This window comes from Seriola dumerili, unplaced genomic scaffold (genome assembly GCF_002260705.1).
Source record: "Seriola dumerili isolate Sdu_G_001 unplaced genomic scaffold, Sdu_1.0 BDQW01000190.1, whole genome shotgun sequence".
In the NCBI taxonomy this organism is placed as follows: domain Eukaryota; kingdom Metazoa; phylum Chordata; class Actinopteri; order Carangiformes; family Carangidae; genus Seriola; species Seriola dumerili.
Genome location: NW_019174445.1, coordinates 166614 through 176613, shown reverse-complemented (window position 1 = coordinate 176613; position 10000 = coordinate 166614). Strand labels below are relative to the sequence as shown.

Below are 10000 nucleotides of genomic sequence, written 5' to 3'. Positions count from 1 at the left end.
CCCATTATGTCGCATCTATTGTCTTTCCAATATGGCCACGCTCCCAGTGCTTAAACGCCAACCTGCAACCCTCACAAAAAAAAAAAAAAAAAAAAAAAAAAGTGTGCCACTCACTTCTCCCATTGGTAGCCATCCAGTGTGTATTTTATCCCTTAGCCCTCGGTGGGTGCCTATACTCCTGCTGTACCTCTCATTGTTTCACTTTAGCAAAGCCCATCAAGATCCAGGGCTCCGAGTGGAGCAGCGGATTCCTGCCAAAGCTGCAACATTGCAGCAACCTCAGTAATAGCTAGTGTATTGTCAGCGTTGTGCCTGGCTGCCAGTGTGGGCCCACTGCTAATTCCAGGGGTCTGATTACAGTGCCGGCTTGGACCTGGCACTAATGACAAGCTTGGTGACTGCTCACCACTGGCAGAGAGGAAATAAAAAGATAGAAAGACGGAGAGAGGACAGGAGGAACAGAGGGTGCAGTGGAGGGGAGGGAGGAGGAGCAGCTGGAGAGGGAGGGAGGGAGGGATTCATGCTGAAGGAGGAATGAGCAATGAAACATTTAGAGAAAGACAGGGCATGCAAGAGCAAGTGAGTGAGTGAGTGAATGGGTGAACAGAATGCAGGAGTAGACTAAGTCCACAGAGAGAGTGCTGTAATGATGGTTCATGGAGGGTTAAGGCCATCAGAAGCACCATAATTACAACTGGCAACAACAGCAGGCAGTCACTAGCAAAAAAAACCCCAAAACAACATAAAGTCAGGAAAATAATAATGATGAGGCTAATGATAGTATTGCTGATAATAACTACATGCTCACCACCAGAACAGACTTTCTCTCTTGTCACGTCACATCTGCAACAGCAAGTCAAAAGCTGTTTTGCCCCCCCCCCCCCCCAAAATCCCTCCGTTTCCTGCATTTTAAAGAGGCCAGTGTAAATGATGCTGAAGCTAAGGCAATTTTTATGTCAACGCCCTCATGTGATCATTGAATCTGGCTCCTTCTCTAAGAACAAAGAGCCCCTGGGAGACTTTTTTTTTATTGTGTTTTGTATATTTGAAAAGTCCTAATTCCAGTTGCAGAGATGTTCAAGCCAACCTCCCTGCAAAATATGACATTATACTTTCACAAATATCCATGCAAACATGCAAACTTTAAAAGTTAAGTAGATACTAAATTCAAATTTAAGGATCAGTTTCTGCATTTTTATTATAGCGTTTTAATGTGTGGGCCAGTCGCTCAGCAAAATCCCACCACCAGCTCTGCTCAGCCTGTCTGGCTGGATAAATGTGTCCACTGTAGCCTTTTTAAATAAATAAAAACTCATAAAACAACACTGTCAAACCCAGAGTCGCTGTAGTCCCGACTCACCTCGCAGGTCGTAGTGTTTCCTGTGTTTCCGCATCATCGCCACTTCAATGAGAACCAGTCAAGTCTAACACAGCCTGTGTTAGAATCCAGCTTAACATGATGTAGACACATTGCTTTTGTGTTTGTTTGTTTTTTTTCTGGGGAGGCCTCAGACTCAGATCCCTTTGATCACTTGACTTTTGAAGTGAAAGCGAGAAAACCCAAAGAGCCAAATTATCCAGTCATGTGGATTCTGAGATAATGCCACGCTTTTCCATCATCATTTACCAGCTTTTTCATAAGGGGGGGGTGGGGGGTGGAAAGGGAAAGGGAAGGTGGGGGATGGGGGGTGGGGTGGGGGGGATCAGTCATATTTGCGTAAAAATGATGACTGCTGTGAAAAAGATGGAAAGTGTAAATCACAGTCGACTGTGGCAGAGCATATCGCTTTTAGAGCTGTATTTTCTTCCTCACAGACTCAACCCCGGCGCCACATGTCGAATACGCGTCCAAGTACTGATGCAGGTGATCCCAGAGTCTGAATATGTTGAACCAAAAAGGCTTTTTATTCAATGGAAATCAAGACCTCATGCTCTTCATTCAAAGGACAAAAACTTCCACACATTAGCTTCCTGTTAATTCCTCCCATCTTTTCGCCGACGTACATCCGACTCAATGCGAGCTGTCATGGTCAAGTGTGTGCACTTGGCTAGCTGTGATTGCTAAAAAAAATTTTTAACCTTTACTTGTATAGCAACAGCCCTGTTGAAAGCTCCCATGCAGGACAAAATAACATAGCGTCTCTAACACTGTATTTGAAAGGGCAGCCGATGAAAGAATCGAGGGAGGTAGACTTATAGCAGACGAAAGGTTCAGCCGAGTTGTAAACTGCAGCGAAGCATTGATCAAAAGATGTTTATGTGTTTCTGTGTGGACGAGTCAGAGGATATTTGTGTTTGTAGTTATAGTACAAACACTCTGTATATAGTAGGTAGAGGTATAGATGGTGTAGGATGGTATACATGCATACTGTCTCCCAGTGTCTGCACACGCCAAAGAGAGAGAGAGAGAGAGAGAGAGGATGTTAGGAGGTTAGTGGAAGCCGAGTGACAGGTTCTCATTCTCTTTCTGCCTCCAATAAATTCAGCCGGTACAGAGGGTCTGGACAGGTCACTCTGGCTGAGATTATGGAGTTGTCAGTGCTGATGGAGGAAGAGAGAGGCAAAGACGGGAAGGACGAGGAGTGGGAGACAGCGTGGAGAGAGAGAGAGAGAGAGAGCTGATGGAAAGAGAGCTTTTAACTTTAGGAATAGTGTGGGCGGTTGGATTGGTGCTTTTGTGCAAAGCCTCGTTTGACTCATTCAATTTGAATGGCGGGTTTTCATTGGGGTAAGTGAATTGGCTACCGTTCTGAGAAGCCGTCATGTCCAATTCAAATCAACTCGGGAGTCTTATCTGGCACGCAGGAGTGCGGCCACAAAAGAAGTTTTCTTCTCGCAGATTATCCCCTTTTTAAAGGGACTGGAGTTATATGGAGCATTTTTGTTAGCACTAAGTACAAGTCTGAAGCCTGGGGTATGTTTTCTTTTCCAACAGGAGGGGGAGCATCAACCAGCAGGTCTCTGACATCTAGTGGATGCTGACACACCACTACATTTCCCAGTGACAGCGTTTTAAACAATAAATCGTTCCCCTGCTTCAGACACTCAAGAGATTTGACTGCTACAGCCTCACTCGGTCTCAATGTGACCAGTGTGGCTAATGTTAGCCTACTTCACGTTTGGTGGATACTGCTGCGTAACTGACATTTCTGAGTCAGTCTGTTGACTTTACTGCCATTCTTCACTCATGCTACAGGTACACTGCACACCCTGTAAGTGTCACTTGCAGCCACAGTGGCCACTTAGTTCTGTGGTCATTTAGTTTGGTTTGTTTGTTTGCTAAAAAAAAAAAAGAAGATGAATAAAAGCATGGATTTAAAAAACCCCCCCCCCCCCCCGTTCACACAGTTTTCCTGTGCAACGCCAAATAAAGATGTTTGTTGACAATCTGGACATTGTCAGATATTGTCGTATATATTCCTACTCATCTGACTGCACAGTTCAGCTTGACTCAGTTTGGCTCAACAGAGGTAAAATCCCCTTTAACCATATTCATTTAGCACCTCACTCATAACACTGAACTGGCTATTACAACATTTGCCAGTGTAATGGTGTAATTTCCCTCCTGAGGGATGGACGAAATGACCCACATGCTGTTGAGGCGTGGACACTTAGTTGCCCCCAGTGCTCCTCTCTAATATTCACATAACCTGGCCCTTAATGGTTCAGACCAGCTCCGGGCCAGCTTCTTCATTATCTTCCTTTTTGTTCTAGATGGATGATTTGGGATTGGCGGGGTTACATTTCCGGCGGTCAGGCGGTCAAGCGGGCAGGCAGTGAGCAGATAATGGCCTCAGATATTATCGAAATTAAAAGGAGAAGCTGCGTTTAAATTGGCCCAGCAGGAGTGCCTGATAACAACGCACGGAGAGAGGAACAAAAAAGAAAGAACTGAGAAGCAAAGAGAGAGTGAGAGAGAGAGAGAGAGAAAGAAACAGCCAGCAGAAGCACTTTCTGGTTCAGAGAGACAAGAGACATTTGGGCAACTGTGTGTGTGTGTGTGTGTGTGTATGTGTGGGTATTACTGCGTGTATGGGCATGCACACGCTACAATTGGCCAGGGAGCATGCACCATGTTGCCTCTCCTAATATTGAACTTGGAGCAGAGTGGTAAATACACTCCCTTTCCCAGAGAGAGCTACAGAAGTGCTGCAAAACTCATCTTGTGTGGCCACTCTAGTGGAACATGGAATTTTCGTTCTTTTTTTTTTTTTACTTTATTCTTTTTCTTCTTAAAGAAGTGCAACAAGTAATGCAAGTGTGTGTGTGTGTGTGTGTGTGTGTGTGTGTGTGTGTGTGTGTGTGTGTGTGTGGGTGAGGTGAGGTGACTGGGGTTTGAGACAGTGATCAATGGAGATTGATTTTGTGTGCGTGCGTGTGTGTGTGTGTGTGTGTGTGTGTGTGTGTGTGTGTGTGTGCACATGTGCACGCCTGAGTGTGTTCCTGAGAGTTGCCCATAAGTGCGGCCGGCTGCCTTCCACTCTCCACACTCTCTCTCTCTCTCTCTCTCTCTCTCTCTCTCTCTCTCTATCCAGGCTTTAGAGAGGGCGTTATCTCTCCAGTGCCGGCGCACTCTTCTGTCCTCACAGTGAAAGGAGAAAGGCATCAGTACTCCACACCTGCTGCTCTGTCTGCTCTAACATACTGCAGGCAGTCAGACCCAATACTAGAAGGATGTGAACCTCCCCATCTTAAACATAAAGCACTGTATGTGTTGCAGCCTGTGGTACTTACTTGTAATATATATAAGAGTTTATAAGAGCTATTCAGCGATTTTATACAGTAAACCTGTCTCATATGCAGCTAATTCCCATTTGCAAATAAGTTTTGTAGCGACTGTAATGGAACCCAGATTACATTATCTATCAACTTAATGAGGAAATATTTATAATAAACAAATCTGCAAAATGTTCACTGTACTTGGATCCGTTTCCTCCAGTAGCTGCTCTTGGCAACTAAAACATAATTAACATTTTATAGTTATGTTTTGAAAACTGAAAGCACTCATGTTTGGAAAGGTTGTGGTCTTGGTTAAATATTGCAAAAGCCAACACATGAGATGAGATACGTTGACTTTTTCAATATTTTACCAAAGCCGTGATCTTTTCCCTGAACCACAGCCAATGTTTAGTGGTCAATATAATCCTCCCAACAATCACAAATCCTCCTAAATGTATTCGCCCAAGCGCATTAGTCTCTATTTGTGACTCTTGTTTGCATAGACTCATATATTTACAGGATTTAATGATACTGAATTTCAGTGCTTTTTTGTATTTTGTACGTAGAAAGTGTGGTTTTGCAGAATATCGTGTGCGGCTGCAGTGAATGTGTTGTGTGCGCCTGCTGTAATAATGAGACTTACCCTCCAGAGACTTGCAGAGAGACTGTGACAAGGAGCAGTGAAGCCGCTCCTGCTGGAACAACACCTCGCTAACACTTTTTCGTTGGGATTATATAAGATAGCAGAACGATTTATTTTGATACAACTTGGTAGCCCAATCAGAGTTTCCTCTTCTGCTTGTTCGCCTGTTGTTTATAGAAGTCTCTTCTTTTTGCTCTTGAACTATTGTTGAAAGAGTTTTTTTTTTTTCCCCCAGAGAAGCTCAAACAGTCTGTGGTCTGAGCCTGTTACCCCAGCTGTACATTTTGCCTTTTGTCTGGTGCTGGTGTGGCTGGTTGTTAAGGTGTCTGGGTCGGGCCGGGTAAAGCCTTGATTTATCCCCTTGTAGAGGCTGAAGCTGACCAGGAGGGGGGACATTTCAGGAAATCCCCTGCAAACAAATCCCTCTTTCTGGAACAGAGCTGGGGAGTGAAGAGATGAAAGGCAACTTGCTTCATTCCACCTTTACCTCCACATACTCCCTAACCCTTCCCCTTTCCTCTACTTCCCCTCCTCCCTTTCCCTATACTTCTACTTTTTGCTCATGCTTTGATTATCTCTTTTGTTACCCTGGTGACATGCCCTGTTGCCCCCGCAGACAATGGAGTGGTGGTAATATCTGTAGATGGTGGAGATGACTTTTGGCTTTTCCAGCAGATAACAGTGTTCTGCACTGTGACTGAGGAGGAGTCATCTCTACCTCGCTTCCTTTGTCTCATCTCCTTCCCTCTGGCCTCCTTTCCCCTTTTACCTTCCTCTCTCTAACCTTCTTCCTTTCTCTCTTTTTGTGTTTTTCCCTTTACCTTTATCTCCCCTCTTGGTTTCATCCCTCCTCTTTCTTCCTTCCCTCACTCCCTCCTCTTCTTCTTTGTCTCTCCATTTCTCGCCTTCCCCTTCTCCCTCCTTCGTCATTTTATTCCACGTCTCTCTCTTGCACCTCTTCTTCAGTTGCTTTGCTTTTGACCAGCCAAAAATAGCTCAGCCTCGCTCTCTCCCTCTCTTGACTACTTTCTCTCTCTCCACCAATTTCTCTCATTCCGTTCCTTCTTTTGCATTTCCCTCCATCAGACCGAATTTCTCTGTTTCTTGCTGCCACTCTCATCAGCGGTAACATGAATGTGCACAAACACACACACACACACACACACACACACACACACACACACATATGAACGCAGAGAGTAATCAGATTTCTCCAGGGTGATTTGCTGAACACATTTATGTTCACACACACACAGACACACACACACACGCACACACGCACACACAGGGCGAGAGGTCATTGTAAATAACTCGGTTTCCATGCTTTCATTTCCCTGGGGCATTGACTCTTGCTTGATATTCATAACCATAACATGCAGAACCTGATGGACTGACTATGTGAGTGTGTGTCTGTGTGTGTGTGTGTGTGTGTGTGTGTGTGTGTTTTGTGTGTGTGTGTGTGTGTGTGTGTGTGTGTTCTGTGTGTGTGTGTGTGTAATGATACAGTATTTATACCCGTATGCATGTACAGGCATATACACACAAGCATGCTTAGTGAAATATACACACACTACAGGCATTTTGCAAACAGATAGAAAAATATACGCTCTTGTTATCGTCCTTCACACACACACGCACACACACACACACACACGCACACCCACATACAGAGATGATAATGGGCTTCGCTGGAATCCTCTATCCATCTTTACTTGCAGTTCCACTCATCTGCAACCACTGATACTTGTAAGACAAACCCTGTCTTCTTCATCTCTTTCTCTCTCCAGCGTTCACCTCTCTAAAACCTGCGGGCAAAACACACATTATGTACACACACACACACAAACACACGTCCATATCAACACACATACCTGCTTAATACCAGACAAGAGGTTGTGTTTTGAGACTTTTTAATGTATTTATGCATTTGGCTTCTCCTGAATAATACATCATTATTTGTTATTTTCCCTGCGTATACTTCAGGAGAGACGGAAAGAGGTGAAAACAATAAAAGCAAAGCAGTGTTGAAAATACCAGGATAACTACCAGCTCTGCAGACAATACTGGATATTTTATTGTATTTGTGTGGAAGACTGGTGACAAGTGTTCAGAGCCAGATTTCTAAAGAAGTCGGTATTGACTTATGTGTGATATATACACAAACACATATAAACATATACATTATATATATGTGTGTATATGACTTTCTCTAAATGCTGTTTCCCTCATTGACTTAACTATATATATATATATATATATATAGAGAGAGAGAGAGAGAGAGATACAGGCCGGTCTATGCACCATACAGCAACAGTTCATTCATTTAATTTATGTTGAGTTCATGAATCACTTTGGAATCTATGTTGTGCACCGCACGTTCATGGTCAACACCTTTAGGTGCGCACACACACACACACACACACACACACACACACACACAACTAGTCCTGCTCCTTGTGTAAGACGCATACATCGACTGCGTCCGCTCCCCCAGAGTAACGCTGTGTTCACACTGTGGCGGTAGAGGGGAATTTAGACGTTCCTCGCTTTCAATGGGAGACTGACTGTAAATTCCTCCACGGCTGATTTCCAATGAGCAGACAGATGTTAAACTTTCACAGCGTTCAGCCCTGCAGTGTGGGGGAATGAAAACCAGGCGCTGTAGCTGTTTCGGCCACATGGATGTAGTCATGTGTGTTTGTGAATCAGCTCCCATTGTCTGGAAGCCAAAATCAAGTAGTGCAGCGGTTATTGATCCGGGTCATCGGGACCCAGAATCCTGCTGGCGTTCATGTTAGCGATCTAATGAGACACACACTGTTTACGCCTGAGCTGGAATGTGAGTGTTAACTGAGTGGGAGGACAGAAACCCAGCAGCCTGTTGTCCTCAGGAACAGGACAGAGAAATGCTCAAGGAGAAAATATGTAGAGAAGATTCTGTTGCGAGAAGCATTTTTAAGTCTAGAGCTGAAAACACTCTCCATTTACTACATAGTGCTCTATATTTACTTACTGCCATTTTATTTGACTGTTTAAATTCAGACATAGCTCAAGAGGAAAAAGGTTTATTGCCCACTTTTGCAATGGACGATTCATTCAGAAACCTAAAATGAGACCGTATAACCTCTGCTCAACAGCCGCCACAAGCAGCAATAACAGAATAATGGCGTGCTAACTTTGTTGTTTTGGCGTTTTTTTTTTTGCAATGATTCTCTTAAGTCAGTTTCTTTATCTGACAGCAGGGCACGGTGAAAAGAGTTGGTGATCTTGATGAGGAATTGGAGGTGTGCAGCTTGTCGGCTGCAGCTTTCCATCTAACAGCTCGCTGTGACTGCTCTTTCTTGTTCCTTCACTCCCCTGTAGCATTTCATTCTTATCCACCGACAAAAAGCTCAGAAAATGACCGTGTATCAGCTCTAACCACAGCTGGACATAAAATGTGTTTCCTGTGGCTGCTCCATAATAAAAGCCACTCTGTGGTTCGCCAGTTGAATACTTTTAATGTAATAGCCCCAGCAGCGGAAAATGTTGGGTTTGCATTAGCGGTTAGTCACTACAGTTCAACAAAACATCTGCAAGACCGCCATCAGTTAACCTCATATAATATTAGTTAATAAATGAACAATCTTTAACAATGAAGTACATGAACGGATCATCTCCTGTGAATCCAGTGTGCATGTGTGAGCAATCTGAATACCTGCTGCCAGCAAGAAACCACGTTTGGAGGCAGAGTCAATTTAACAAATAGCTCCTTCAAAATCAAAAATCCATCAGAAAAAAAAGAAATAATAATTCGATTTAAAGTGTCACCATTATTATTTTTATTCTGTCATGTTAGCTTCTAAAATCATCTTATTTTTATTAAAAAAAAAAAAAAAATGGAATTATTTCTTCCTGGAAACCCTTCACATTTTTGTCCAAAACCATTTTCACAGTGAGAAGCTTTTACAGCCAGGAGATAACAGTCTCCCCGGCCTTTTGCTTGTTGCCCATTTTTGAGCACTTCCTCTCTGAGGTGCATCCTGACACAATATCCTGTTTACAGTGAAATAACACAAGACAGACACTATGAAAATGCTGTTTCCCCAGTGGGTTGAATGGGTCTGTTTTATAGTGTTTATCAGAATCACTTGACTGATGCTGACCGCGTGGTAAATTTGTTTGTCTATTGTTTAACCTGATCACATTAACTTCATTCTAACTCTGAGGGTTGAGAGGACAGAGCAGGACACCCTCATTTCTTCTCCAATGCATTTGTTTTCTTACTCCTAGATCTAACAATGTTCTTCACACACACACACACACACACACACACACACACACACACACACACACACACAGTGCTTGTCTGCAGTAATAATGCTCGTCAGAAAAGGAGGAGAATCAATCCAAGTTATTTTCATCAACTGTTTGCACTGAATAAATGTCAGTTCTCTCTGCTCCTCCTGCAGCTTCGCGCTACCCCTCCCACTCCATCAAAACACCTTAAATTAAATTGTTGTCATGTTAAACAGGGTCCTATACTGCGAGGCTGAAATGGGCTGGCTGATCTGAAGGATTTATCTGATTGCAAGTGTGTTTGGCAGTGTGTGTGTGTGTGTGTGTGTGTGTGTGTGTGTGTGTGTGTGTGTGTGTGTG

The 10000-nt window shown here is 43.7% G+C and overlaps 1 protein-coding gene across 1 annotated transcript in view; it reads left to right on the top strand.

Annotated features, from left to right (window-relative positions):
• agrn (agrin) overlaps window positions 1-10000 on the top strand; it is a 254619-nt gene that overhangs the window by 147734 nt on the left and 96885 nt on the right. The gene's annotated exons all lie outside the window — the stretch shown is intronic.